The sequence below is a fragment of the Oncorhynchus mykiss genome, chromosome 13 (genome assembly GCF_057628025.1).
Source record: "Oncorhynchus mykiss isolate SJ-2025 chromosome 13, ASM5762802v1, whole genome shotgun sequence".
NCBI classification, from domain to species: domain Eukaryota; kingdom Metazoa; phylum Chordata; class Actinopteri; order Salmoniformes; family Salmonidae; genus Oncorhynchus; species Oncorhynchus mykiss.
In genome coordinates this window covers 35,904,458-35,918,936 of record NC_143034.1, presented here as the reverse complement: position 1 = coordinate 35,918,936, position 14,479 = coordinate 35,904,458, and the positions used below count along the sequence as shown (strand labels likewise).

The 14,479-nt window shown below is 41.6% G+C and overlaps 1 long non-coding RNA gene across 3 annotated transcripts; it reads right to left on the bottom strand.

The window, feature by feature from the left end:
* Positions 1–6,579: 6,579 nt before the first annotated feature.
* LOC110487408 (uncharacterized) lies at positions 6,580–12,989 on the bottom strand. 3 transcript variants are annotated; one of them, XR_016485859.1, is made up of 4 exons: positions 12,444–12,988; positions 8,707–10,434; positions 7,820–7,911; positions 6,580–7,365 (listed from the first exon to the last, which is right to left on the bottom strand). It is a non-coding gene; the product is annotated as an uncharacterized LOC110487408 (long non-coding RNA). The 3 variants fall into 3 exon arrangements; XR_005035720.2 differs by having other exon boundaries at positions 7,820–10,434; positions 12,444–12,989; XR_016485860.1 differs by lacking the exon at positions 7,820–7,911 and having other exon boundaries at positions 10,288–10,434; positions 12,444–12,986.
* Positions 12,990–14,479: the final 1,490 nt, after the last annotated feature.

Genomic DNA, 14,479 nt, shown 5'->3' with positions numbered 1-14,479 from the left:
CGCTTGATGTAATTAAATCAAACGTTTTACCATTGGGACGCTTGATGTAATTAAATCAAACGTTTTGCCATTGGAACACTTGATGTAATTAAGTCATTATTATTTTCGGATATAAAGACTACGCCGTCTCAACAAAAAAACGGATTGCAACTTGCAAAACACCCAGGAAGAAAATTACAGACGGAGGCTTCCGAATTTGTTCGACATTTGAAGCTGCACAAAGAACGGTAAGTCGTGGCTAATATAGCCGACAGCTATATAATTAATTGTTTTGCTAGTATAGCATGTAGGCTAATGTAACATTAAATCAATGAGCCTCCACACAGTCAGTGCGGGAACGTGAACATTGCACTCATCAGTGCCTGATGTTACTGCTGTTCCTAAAACCATTGACATACGTTAGCCTACTGTAACCACACACAGAGAGGGTGTGTGTGTGTTAAGGTTGGGCGATTGTGTTCAAGCCTACATCGCCTGATTGCGCCCCATAGCTTGTCTTGACTTGGCACTTGAGTGCTAAGACTTGAGACTTACTTGTGACTTGTAAAACAATGACTTGGTCCCACCTCTGGTATATACTGTATTCTATCCTATTCTACTGTATCGTAGTCTATGTATTACTCATCTCATATGTGTATATACTGTCTCCTATCCTGTTCTACTGTATATCAAATTTTATGCATGGCAAGATGCAGTGATGGTATTGAGTGCAGTATATACATATGAGATGAGTAATGTAGGGTATGTAAACATTATATTAAGTGGCATTGTTTAAAGTGGCTAGTGATACATATTTTTAAATCAATTTCCATTATTAAAGTGGTTGGAGTTGTCAGTATGTTTTCCAGCAGCCACTCAATGTTAGTGGTGGCTGATTAACAGTCTGATGGCTGTTTCAGTCTCTCGGTCCCTGCTTTGATGCACCTGTACTGACCTCGCTTTCTGGATAATAGCGGGGTGAACAGGCAGTGGCTCGGGTGGTTGTTGACCTTGATGATCTTTATGGCCTTCCTGTGACATCAGGTGGTGTAGGTGTCCTGGAGTGCAGGTAGTTTGCCCCCGGTGATGCGTTGTGCAGACCTCACTACCCTCTGGAGAGCCTTACAGTTGTGGGCGGAGCAGTTGCCGCACCAGGCGGTGATATAGCCTAACAGGATGCTCTTGATTGTGCATCTGTAGAAGTTTGAGTGCTTTTGGTGACAAGATTAATTTCTTCAGCCTCCTGAGGTTGAAGAGGCGCTGCTGCGCCTTTTTCACAACGCTGTCTGTGTGGGTGGACCAATTCAGTTTGTCCGTGATGTGTACGCCGAGGAACTTAGTCTATGCCCCTCTGACATCACTCGTCCAAATATTTATATATTCTTAATTCCATTCCTTTAGCTTATGTAATACACACAATCTAAAGGAATGGAATTGAGAATATATAGATATTTGGACGAGTGATGTCAGAGGGGCATAGACTAAGTTAGATATTACTGGACTGTTGGAGCTAGAAACACAAGCATTTTGCTACACCCGCAATAACATCTGCTAAACAAGTGTATGTGACAAATAAAATGTGATTTGATGTACATAGGTCTGGTGTTGGAGATCATTCTACACTCTGTGTTCTACTACCCAGGTCTGGTGTTGGAGATCATTCTACACTCTGTGGATCTCCTGCATGTATTTTCTGAAGTTTAATCAGACCACTTGAATCAGAGTATCTCTTGCCACATTGATCACAGCTATAAGGCTTCTCTCTTGTGTGGGTGGCTAAGTTAAAGTTGGGTACTGAGGTACCGTAACCCCTTAGCTGAAAGCCGAAGGCCGGAGGGCGGTAAAAGTTTTTTGGGGGTAATGATTCTCAGCCATTATTGCTTTTCTTTTCAGTTTTTCCTTTAGAAGAGCGCAGGAGTGGAGATGGCGCAAAATTCTTCAAATAGGTTGGTCCCTGGGATCGGGCTGGCGAATACAGTTCGCTTTGCGTGGAAGGACAAGGAGATTGAGCCATTCGGACGTGAAACATTTGGAAGGACTATCTTGATGTGGATCCTTAAACTGACAGGGAAGGATGTGTTTTGCCTCCAAGGTTACCCGTTGGAGGGAACTTATGATGTGGCTTTACACTCAGAAGAAAAACACGATGAGATCCTGAAAAAGGTGAGAGAAGTGGGAGGTGCGAGGCCGATGTGCCACTACGAGGTAACCAGCTTGGCAAAAAACAATTTCAGGATTGTAACTGTGAACATTTATAACCCGTACGTCAAGGACAAGGAGGTGAGGGCCTTTCTGGGGAGATACATGGATGACATCTCCTCAGCAAGGCACCTCAAGGACTCCCTGGGTTTTTGGAATGGGAGGAGAGACTTCCAGGCCCTCCTCAGGGAGGACCCAAAGGGACTGGGCGGCTACCTTCATCCTCCAGCTATGTTCTCCCTGGGGGCTGACAGGGGGACATTGTTTTATGCACGTCAGCCCCCATTTTGTAGGAGTTGTATGGCCTACGGGCACATCCTAGCCTCATGCAGCACAAGAAAGTGCAGATTTTGTGGATCTGGGGAGCACGAGGCGAAGGACTGTGACGAGCTCAAGGCGTGCCACGGGTGTGGCTCGTCAGCACACCTGTGGCAGGAATGCCCGGCTAGTCAAAGGTCATATGTGTCTGCGGTTGGGGGGGGAGCAGGAGCGGGGGATGGGGGAAGAAGAGGAAGGGGAGGAGGCCCAGACCAAGAACCGAGCACAGGCCCAGAGGGGATGGCCTCACAGAAGGAGGAGGAGCAAAGAGCGGCAGCAGGAGGAGAGGGGGACAGAGAAGGCACAGGAGCAGCAAAACCGGGAGGAGAGGAGGAAAAAGAGGCGGAAGGAAGCAAGGGAGTGGAGGAGCCAGAGAGAGCAGCAATGGCGGGAGAGGTGGTGGAAAAGGAGTCGGTGGCAGGACCAGTGGAGGGAGTGGGGGGACAGCAGAATGCCGAGTGTCCTCGTGGAAGTGATGGGGGAATGGTGGAGGAACTTGAGGGGGGTGGGGGTGGTGTCTTCCTGTTACCACCATCGCAAAAGAAGAGAGGGAAGAGGAAGGGGCTCTCGACAGACAGCGAGAGGGAAGGGGGCATGGAGGTGGTGGCCAAGCGAGTGATGGGGGCGGGAGAAACTTCTTTGTCCTCGCTGGCTTCCCCAGCCCCTCAACTGCTGGAGGAGCTTGATACACCAAGCACGGCTCAGGGCTGGTCAACTGAGGGGGGGTTGCAGTTCCTGTTTGAGGACATGGGCTCCCCCACTCTCTACCCAACCATATACGGGGCTGGGGAAGTGGAGGAGTTTGGTGGTCAACCCAGGATGCAGGGCACTCAGGAGCCAAACACCATTCCTGCATCCTGGGTTGGTGAGATGGAGGAAGACGGGGGGACGTCGGGAGGAGAGACTGCGTCCCTGCCGGTGGAGATGGAGCAGGAGAGCATCGAGTGAGGCTCCTGTTTGTTTTGTTTTTTTTTGGGGGGGGGGGGGGGGGTTAGTAGTTGGGTGATGGTTGTTTTGAATGTATTTTATATTTTTTTTAATGGAGCCTACTATAACTTTTGTTAGTTTAAATGCAAGTGTTTAAGGGATTTTGTTAAGAGGAGGGCAGTTTTTAGTTATTTAGAGGGTGTGGGTTTTGACTTTTGTTTTTTTAAGGGGGTTACCTAGGATGTTAATAGATTTAGGAGGGAGTGGAACAAGGGGGATTCGGTTTGGGTTATAGGGGGGGTTGCACTCATCAGGGGTAGGGATTTTGTGTGGGCACAGGGAGGTAAAGGTTTAGGGTTAATTTGTGGTTATGCAGGGGAGGGTTTTGGGGGTGGATGTCACCTTAAGGGATTGCAGATATAGATTAGTGGGGGTGTACGGGCCACAGGTGGCGGCAGACAGGAAGGAGATGGTGGAGATGGTCTGGGAGGGAGTGCAGGCGCGGGGCCTGGACAACAAGCTCAAGGACCTGAATTGGTTGAGCCTCCACAAGTGCTTGCCGGTACGTGTCATCTTGTACCGGTATAGTTTGGTGCAATCCCCCACCTGTCCAAGATCCTCTTGTGGCAGGGAGGAGACACCTTTTGGGACTGTGCCTTTGCCGGAGTAGTATGGGCATGGCTGTTGTTACGTGGGTGAAAGGGAATTCTGTTTTAACTTGGGCTAGGGTAGAGAGAGGTGTATGGAGAGTGAGGGGGACGGTCAGGGACAGGTTTCTGCTCTGACTTCTCATAAGCCTCTTTAAATGGGTGCTGTGGGAAGCCAGGCAGGACATGGTAAAGACAGAGAGAGATTAGGGGGTAGCGGGGATAGTGAGGAGGTTGGAAGGAAATTTGAGGGGGAGGATGAAGAGGGAGGAGAGGAAGTGGGGGCAGCATATTGCCCGGGAGAGGTGGAAGGGAGGTTTAGGGCTGGGGTTAATTTAGATGATTTAAGGGGATAGTTTAGGGACGGGGAGATGTAGTTTGTAGGCATGAAGGGGAGGGAAGATGCTCTGCTGAATTTTTTGTTGTTGGGTTTTTGTCTCGTTTAGAATTTTAAAATGCATATATTTGAGTTTGTTTGGAATATTGATGGTTTTGTTTTATATGAATGGCATTGCACATAATAACTTTTACATATATGTGTGTATGTGTGTGAATATATATAAATAAATAAAAAATCTTCCATAGTGCCTGGTTTGTAAGTTTAGTATCACTTTTCAACCAACCCAGTGCATTTGTTGAAAATGAAAAATGTTGAAATGAACAATACGTCAAAGGATTCAACTACTAAAAACTGAAACAACAAATGGATCAATCCCACTGGACATTGGGTTTGATTCAGACCCTGCCAGCATGGCCAGAGATGTAACTTATAACCACCACAGACCTTTCATGCCTGACAAAAAACACCTAAGTATTAGATTTACTGCCATGGTCTAGTATGTCACTGCCTCAGACACCATTCACAATGCTGGCTGAGGTACGAGTAAAGCATGACATATTATTTGCTAACCATTCACAATGCTGGCTGAGTTACGAGTAAAACATGACATATTATTTCCTAACCATTCACAATGCTGGCTGAAGTACATATTATTTCCTAATTGTAAAAAAAATCCCCACTCCTTAATCAACTAGTCTCCCACTGTTTAACCAGAATAACATGAGTTGTGTCCTTCATACTGTTAGTCCAAAAGAATATTCAGCAATTTAGATGTCATGGTATGCTTACTGTAAGAAATCCTGTATAATGAAACATCACCAAGTGAAATACTAGAATAAATCCTGAATGTATTGAAATGTCTGGAGGGGATGTGTTAATTCATAACCCATCATTTATACCTGTTCATTCATAACCCATCATTTACAACCCATCATTTATACCTGTTAATGCATAACCCATCATTTATACCCATCATTTATACCTGTTAATGCATAACCCATTTATACCTGTTAATTCATAACCCATAATTTATACCTGTTAATTCATAACCCATAATTTATACCTGTTAATTCATAACCCATCATTTACAACCCATCATTTATACCTGTTAAACCATCATGTATACCTGTTAATGCATAACCCATTTATACCTGTTAATTCATAACCCATCATTTATACCCATAATTTATACCTGTTAATGCATAACCCATCATTTATACCTGTTAATGCATAACCCATCATTTATACCTGTTAATTCATAACCCATAATTTATACCTGTTAATTCATAACCCATAATTTATACCTGTTAATTCATAACCCATCATTTACAACCCATCATTTATACCTGTTAAACCATCATGTATACCTGTTCATTCATAACCCATTTACAACCCATCATTTATACCTGTTAATTCATAACCCATTTATACCTGTTAATTCATAACCCATCATTTACAACCCATCATTTATACCTGTTAAACCATCATGTATACCTGTTCATTCATAACCCATCATTTATACCTGTTAATTCATAACCCATCATTTAAACCCATCATTTATACCTGTTAATTCATAACCCATCATTTATACCTGTTAATTCATAATCCATCATTTATACCTGTTAATTCATAACCCATCATTTATACCTGTTAATTCATAATCCATCATTTATACCTGTTGCTTGAAAGGCTGGCACGCTCCCTGACCTTAAACCCCAGGAAGAGTAACTGCTGCCTGGGCAGGAACTAATGGGGATCCATAATAAACCCCAGGAAGAGTAGCTGCTGTCTTGGCAGGAACACAGTCATGTGATACATTGTATAGAAAAGTCCAATCTTAGGAGAGTACATGGGAGACACTATACTGTGTGTCTGCGGGTGTCTATCTGGTCAAAACCACTGATACAGGTGCCCCTCCACCCTCTGGTGGGATGGACCAAGATTCCAATACTTAGATGAGTGTGTATTGGGTATATGTTGAGAAATTGTTAGATATTACTGCACTGTCGGAGCTAGAAACACAAGCATTTTGCTACACCCACAATAACAACTGCTAAACAAGTGTATGTGACAAATAAAATGTGATTTGATATAAACGTCCTCTTTATCAAATGTGCTTTTGGCTGGGGTCAAAATGACCAAAGGATTTGAATGTGTTAAAAGTCCATATTGATACAGAAACACTAAACCATATTTAGATTTATTAATAACAAGTTGATTGACAAAGTCGAGAAAAATTTGGAAGAATTGAATAAACCACATTTTTGGCTATGATAAAAGATATGCCTCTGGGGTCAAAATGATCCATGTCAGAAGTATGCAATGCAAATGTGTAGTGGGTGTAAAGTTTGTTTTAAATTCTCTCTCATTAAACACGACTCAATCAACACATGCTTCTCTTTGAACAACTTAATATAATATTAACCTTTTGTGAAATAAATGAAAAATACAATTTTCGTTCCTCAACTGCATTACCCACTCCAGTCAGCAGATGGCGATGTGCGTCTTTTAGGTTCCGGCGACGCTGCCAGTGAGGTGCTCATTAGTCTTTCAGTTTAGTCTTATGGTTTTTTAAAATCTTATGTTTGTGTACTAAATATTTCTGTTTTTTCATTGGTTTTTATTTGTTTTTTCCCTATGAAGCCTTTGTGTTGCATCCATGTCTGAAATGTACTGTATAAATACAGCTTGATTTGATTCGAACATATTGTAAGACAAATCGTTCCAATGACCAATCGAGACTCATGTCAAACCAATGAACAAATATGTGTAAAAGCAACACGTATCTTGGTCCATCTTAGTATGAAAAACAGACCAATCCCCCTTTTCCAGCCTGCTGAAGGCATGGTGGAGTGGTAAACACCACCCCCGGCTCTACCAAGGGCTTGAGGTGGTCTCCCACAGCTCTGCTTATGTCATGTTCTGTGGCCTTGCCGTTCCATTTCTTGACTGCTCCTGCAACACAGAAACACATTTAGTCATATTATATAAAAACTCAAAGTAATGGATATGGAGCATCTACAGCCTGTTACACCTGGCACCTAAATGTGACTTCTGTCATCTGATCACTCAGAGCTGCATTAGGTTCAGATCTACCAGGATGGGCCTTTGACACAGTCTGGACACGGTCAGGCCACTGAATATGCGTAAGCAATGTAAAGAGATGGGGTGAATTAGTGGTGGGAAAAACAGACAAAAATGACCTTCATAATAACAAAGAACAAATGTGTGTCTGAGGGGAAATTAACTTTCATACAGCTGACAGGGGTGAGAAACTACACCAATATCAGTGGAAAATTTGCACTAATGTAAATAAACATAGATGATGGAACATATTCCCTTTTGCTGTCGTGATGAACCACTAAGGGGACATAAATATATACCATCTAAACCATGTGTGACCTCTCACCTCTCTGACTGTAGAAGAGTTATTCCTAACCAGTCCATCAACAGCTCTCTGACTGAGCTCCACCCTCACTGGGTCTTCAGAGGAGAGGAAGGCTGAGGTGGGATGGAAGGATGACTGGATCAGTCAGTCAAAAAAGTGTAGAGCTGCGGTCTATGCTGTCTGACAAAATCACTATTTTAGTAGTTCATTAAAGTAATTTAGGCTTTATGACTGCTGAATACCAACTATCAATCATTTAGATCATGTATTTTCAGGTAGAGATACATCCTTGGGACGTCCCTAGCAATTTCACTAATTAATTTGAATTAACTTAATCATTATGACACACCCCTCACTATTGTCATTGGTTGCACTGTCTGTCTACATAACCTGGTTCAAGTATTCATGACATATGCCAAGATACACCCCTTTCAACCTACATGACGACTAACAGATGTATAGAACGGGTCACAAAGATAAGATTTGTATGAAAGATAGTTATAATTCTCAGCAGACAGTATCTGATGTAAAAACAGTACTCTTTGTGTAGAGACCAGGGTCTGGCCCTGGGGTCATCTCTCCCTGGTACCATATAGAACAGAAACATTAACTCATGCTCTGGAATGCGGTCTCTTTAGGTTATCGCCCAAAAGACATTGTAAATCTCCTGTCAGTGTTATCTCCCAGAGGCCCATCCTCAGTAGAACACACAGGCACAATAGTTCTAAGAACCCTCTATTCTGTTGCATAAAACAACCATTTAATGCAATAAAAGTATTATAACAATCTTGCAGTTTTGCTCTGTGTCCACTGAAAGTTGACTAGTAACAACAACTGGGACATACAAGACACCTATCATGAGACCCACTAAATCTGCCCAAGAAGAGGAAAACAAAAGAAAAACCCACAGACAGGAAGTAAACCAAAAAAGTGGAGCAACTAAATGTGTTGTCTCTCCACATCTATCAAGACAACTGGAGCACTGGGCCAGACACTCTTAAATAGAACCTGGACCAGCTCAGGTGAAACACCTTCCCACTAACAAGATGGACAAGCCAGCACAGGTGTAACACATACTGACTAACGAGGTGACACCAATCTGTGCGCCCAACGTGCTAACGAGTTAGACGTGCTAAAGTCCAACCTCAAAACATAAATGGAAAAACCAAAGCCTGCAACACCTTCCCCCGTAAGACAACAAATATATCCTATATTTTTGTTGAACAAGTTTGCTCACCACCAACAGAAAACAACTTGCTAAAAACAAGAAAAAAAAACATACTTTTTCATTTTTTTGAATCCTAAAACTCACTAGCTTCTAGAACTCTCGTCCCATTGGAACAAGCCCAAACAAAACTAATCTCTAATAGGGAAGCAAATATGTGGAAATGAAATATGAGGTGATTTGAGTCATGCTTCTTTTAGTAGTGGAATAATGACAATTAGCACTTGAATGTTGTCAAGAAATACTGGAGTGATGTAGGATTGTTAATCAAAATGATTATTGACCATGATTATACTGCATCCATGTGTATAAGCTGCAAGTACATTGAAATTAAGCTGTTTTCAAGTCATTGAAAAAACGACCTGAAAATACATCTTTTCAACTTTCACTTTTAACTACAACCAACATATATTGGATGTCAGGCATAGTCTTATTTCCAACGTCTTTTGAATTACATTTTGCTAAGTGGGAATAGCGCAATGTCAAAACACAGTTTTAACGTGTCCAAATCAATAACCAATATGTAGAAACAGTTTGGGATATATTGAAAACCTAAACATTTCGAAGTGTTGTATTTTGATTCAAGGGGGTCACCAACATGTTAAATGTAACAGAACTCTTTTTTTGTTAGTCACTTTTTGATAAATCTCATAGATAATACTCTTTCAATTCAGAGACTGGATTTTTTCCTTGAGGCTAATATCAATTTAACAAATGTTTAGGGTTCATTCTGACATCATTAAAATACTCCTACTACAATGTTAAGACATTCTACATTGTGACATTAATTAATTGATATCATGAAACAGCTCCTTCAAGTATTTTCTGATGTTTCTCTTCCCACATTGATTACAGCTATGAGGTTTCTCTCCTGTGTGTGTTCTCTGCTGTGATTTCAGGGTTTGTAGCCGAATAAAACTCTCCCCACAGTGATCACAGCCATAAGATATATCTCCTGTGTGTATTCTCTGGTGTATAGTTAGATAGCTAGATGTAGTAAAACTATTCCCACATTGATCAAAGCTATAAGGTTTCTCTCCTGTATGTCCCCGCCTGTGTACTATCAGGCTGCTTAGCTGAGTAAAACTCTTCCCACATTGATCACAGATTAAAGGTTTCTCTCCAGTGTGTGTTCTATGGTGTGATTTCAGGGAGCTTGACTGAGTGAAACTCTTCGCACATTGATCACAGCTATAAGATTTCTCTCCTGTGTGCACTCGCTGGTGTATTTTAAGTTCTGATGAAGATTTGCAACGTTTCCCACAGTCAGAGCAGTAATGAGATGTCTTCCCTGTGGGTCTCTGCTGGTGTTTCTTGAGCAGTTCTGATGTGGAGAGACTCTTCTCTGTCTCGTCAGCATCATGATGTTGTTGAGACTCCCCAGAGGACCCGCGATAGTCCCGTCTCTCTCCTGTGTGAACGACAACGTCAGACAGATGGTTAAAATCCCACAACAGCAGAAATCCACTGTTAATTTGAGGTAAAAGGTGATGCCCAGAGCATACCCATGAAGTTGTACAACAATTTGCGTCTGTTAAATTATATGACAATTGTCTTGTTTTCTCGTTTTCACAGTAGTAACATCGGTGATTGTGGGCTAGAAATAAGTTATTCAAACGTTAAATCCTAAGCAGTGTGCCAGACGACTTTTGGTCTCCAATATAGGCCCCTTTCTGTGTTTAATAAAATTGCGTCAGGAGGGCGATGCACACACAATTTGGTTGCAGAAATTCCTCCCTGCTAATGCAGAAACCTCTAGTTATGGATGTAGTATATCTGCCCGGAACAAAAATGGTGAGCCATTTTATTTTATGATTTGAGATTTTCAACAATGAATTCTGAATATTACAGCGCACTATCAGAGCAAGATCAAAAATGGTGAGCAAAGATTTTAGTTTCACAATGTATTCTGAATATTACAGTGCAAGATCAGGAGTGCTACTCAATGAAACTCACATTAATCTCTGTGTCTATTCACTAATTCACCACCATGGGGGAAAACTCAGGGGTGTTCTCATAGGCTGACAGCAATAATAGCCTCCATTTCCAGGTTGCTTATGAGTGCATTTCACATAACTTTTGGATTATAATTGTAAGGCTCATTTGAATCTCCTGCTTAATGTGTGTTATTGCCGCAAATCAATTGCTTTATACTTAAACACTTCAACCAGTAAAATGCTATCTGGCTAGCTTTGCCATCAGCCTGACAATGTGGGTTTATACACTAAGTGTATAACAACAACATAGACCTACTGTAGGACCCATAACTTCTCCTAACAATAACATAGACCTACTGTAGGACCTATAACTTTCCCTAACAATAACATAGACCTACTGTAGGACCCATAACTTCTCCTAACAATAACATAGACCTACTGTAGGACCTATAACTTTCCCTAACAATAACATAGACCTACTGTAGGACCCATAACTTTCCCTAACAATAACACAGACCTAGGACTATAAATCATTTAATATTTTAGGTGAAACATGGAAACTAAAATGGCTTCGTCATGACATTTCATAACCAGATCACCAGATAATTTTGTGAATATTCCCACTAGGCTACTCTATAATGTGTGGTAATTCTAAATGTCCTCAATAAAGGAATATTGCTCTGTGTGTTGTACAATAGCCTATCATCAAGGAACAGTTCTCTACACATTCTGAGCAAATTATCTCCGTGTCCAAACAGACTAACGGGACCCTACTGTAAATCAAGCAGAAAATAACACATTAGATACACCAATTTATTTAATTTTTTCTTCACCTCCAAACAGCAAGTAAACAAAGTCTTAATGAAATCAATTGCTAAATGACAATAGTTCCTCAAAGTATTCTCGTAAAATATTTCCAGCTCTCACCATTCGGCACGAGAGTAGTTACATTTCTCCAGCCCCTATCCCTCAGCTGTTTACGAAACGAAGTCTCTGGGCAGCCATTTTGTTGCTTTTTAAAACCTAGTTTGTCCCTTTAAAAAGGCCACACAACAAGCAATCAATCTGCAGTTGAAACAATAACAAAGCTGTAATTCCACCACTGTTTTGGTAATAAGATGATTATGGGGCTGGAGCAATGTAACTACTCTCAAATTCATAGACAGACCTATGGATGCAAGGACTGGCCATCCATGATATCAACATTATAGTTTTAACCATGTTGAGGCTATACAGTGTTGGTTTACATTTACATTGTTTCTAGACATTGGAGTAAAAAAAGCTTATTTGGGGTTCTGATGGGGTACAACAGTTGAACTAAGCTCATGAGGCATGTGTTATATTCTTGAAGAATCAATGTCTATTAAAAAAAATAATTTAAAAGTCAAAATATGGATGTAGCAATTGCAAATTTCCCCTTTAACACCACACATCAGTTCAACAATCGCAGAGTTTGTGCTTCTGTTTTTAAGACAGTACTTACTAGTGTTAATCAGGGCCCGTTCAGCGTTAGAACCATTGGATATCTTAAGATGCATTTGGGAAAACAGACCCAGACATCCAGTTTCCTCCTCCTCCTTTTTTGATGTGACAGTCATCTCATCTTTCACTCCAAAAACAGCATCATCCTCTCTCTCTTCTTTCACTGTAACAGCCTTACCCTCTACTTGTTTTTGAATTGAAACAGTCTCCTCTTCCTCCTCTTTCACGATAACTTCTTCCTCCGTCCAGCAGACCACCGCTTCTTTAGCAGAAGGAGTAGCTTAGTGACCTCATGGTCGGGGATGTTAGCTAGGCCAATGCTAACTTAACCAGCCCGCTAGCTGACTAATAACAACAACACCGTAAATATGAAATTAAATCTGATAACTAACTAGACGACAGAAGTGGGTTTAAAACACAGTGGCTAATACACACTAAAGCGTCTAAAGAGCTTAATTGGTTTGCCTATTTTGTCTAGCAAGCTACCGAGGTGTCTGACAAACTGTTGCTGCTGTTGAAATAAGCGTTCCGTCCACTAGATTATACGTCACACCAACAGCATAATCTTAAATTCCCAGACTGCCCTCTGCTGACTGGAGTAGGAAACGCAGTTGAGTAAAATGTTTATTTTATTTTCAGACAAGTTAAAGGGTAGGAATCAGACGCCTGAGTTTTTACTCACCAGTGTAACGCAGTTGAGTAAAATGTACTGTCCTGGCCAAAAGTTTTGAGAATTACACAAATATTATTAGCAGGAACAGTATAGACCTAGTCTGTTCATTATATACATCTGCATGATGTATTGTTACACCATGTAGGAGCAGTATAGACCTAGTCTGTTCATTATATAGATCTACATGATGTATTGTTAGCTACTTATTTAGATTTATCAAATCAAATCAAATCAAATTTTATTTGTCACATACACATGGTTAGCAGATGTTAATGCGAGTGTAGCGAAATGCTTGTGCTTCTAGTTCCGACAATGCAGTAATAACAAGTAATCTAACTAACAATTCCAAAACTACTGTCTTGTACACAGTGTAAGGGGAAAAAGAATATGTACATAAGGATATATGAATGAGTGATGGTACAGAGCAGCATAGGCAAGATACAGTAGATGGTATCGGGTACAGTATGTACAAATGAGATGAGTATGTAAACAAAGTGGCATAGTATAGTATAAAGTGGCTAGTGATACATGTATTACATAAGGATACCGTCGATGATATAGAGTACAGTATATACGTATGCATATGAGATGAATAATGTAGGGTAAGTAACATTTATATAAGGTAGCATTGTTTAAAGTGGCTAGTGATATATTTACATCATTTCCCATCAATTCCCATTATTAAAGTGGCTGGAGTTGAGTCAGTGTCAGTGTGTTGGCAGCAGCCACTCAGTGTTAGTGGTGGCTGTTTAACAGTCTGATGGCCTTGAGATAGAAGCTGTTTTTCAGTCTCTCGGTCCCAGCTTTGATGCACCTGTACTGACCTCGCCTTCTGGATGATAGCGGGGTGAACAGGCAGTGGCTCGGGTGGTTGATGTCCTTGATGATCTTTATGGCCTTCCTGTGACATCGGGTGGTGTAGGTGTCCTGGAGGGCAGGTAGTTTGCCCCCGGTGATGCGTTGTGCAGACCTCACTACCCTCTGGAGAGCCTTACGGTTGAGGGCGGTGCAGTTGCCATACCAGGCGGTGATACAGCCCGCCAGGATGCTCTCGATTGTGCATCTGTAGAAGTTTGTGAGTGCTTTTGGTGACAAGCCGAATTTCTTCAGCCTCCTGAGGTTGAAGAGGCGCTGCTGCGCCTTCTTCACGATGCTGTCTGTGTGAGTGGACCAATTCAGTTTGTCTGTGATGTGTATGCCGAGGAACTTAAAACTTGCTACCCTCTCCACTACTGTTCCATCGATGTGGATAGGGGGGTGTTCCCTCTGCTGTTTCCTGAAGTTACACCATGTAGATTTAGTTTGACTTAATGAAACTGCCTTAAATGCGCAGTAATAAACATGTTTTATTCGCACTAATCAAT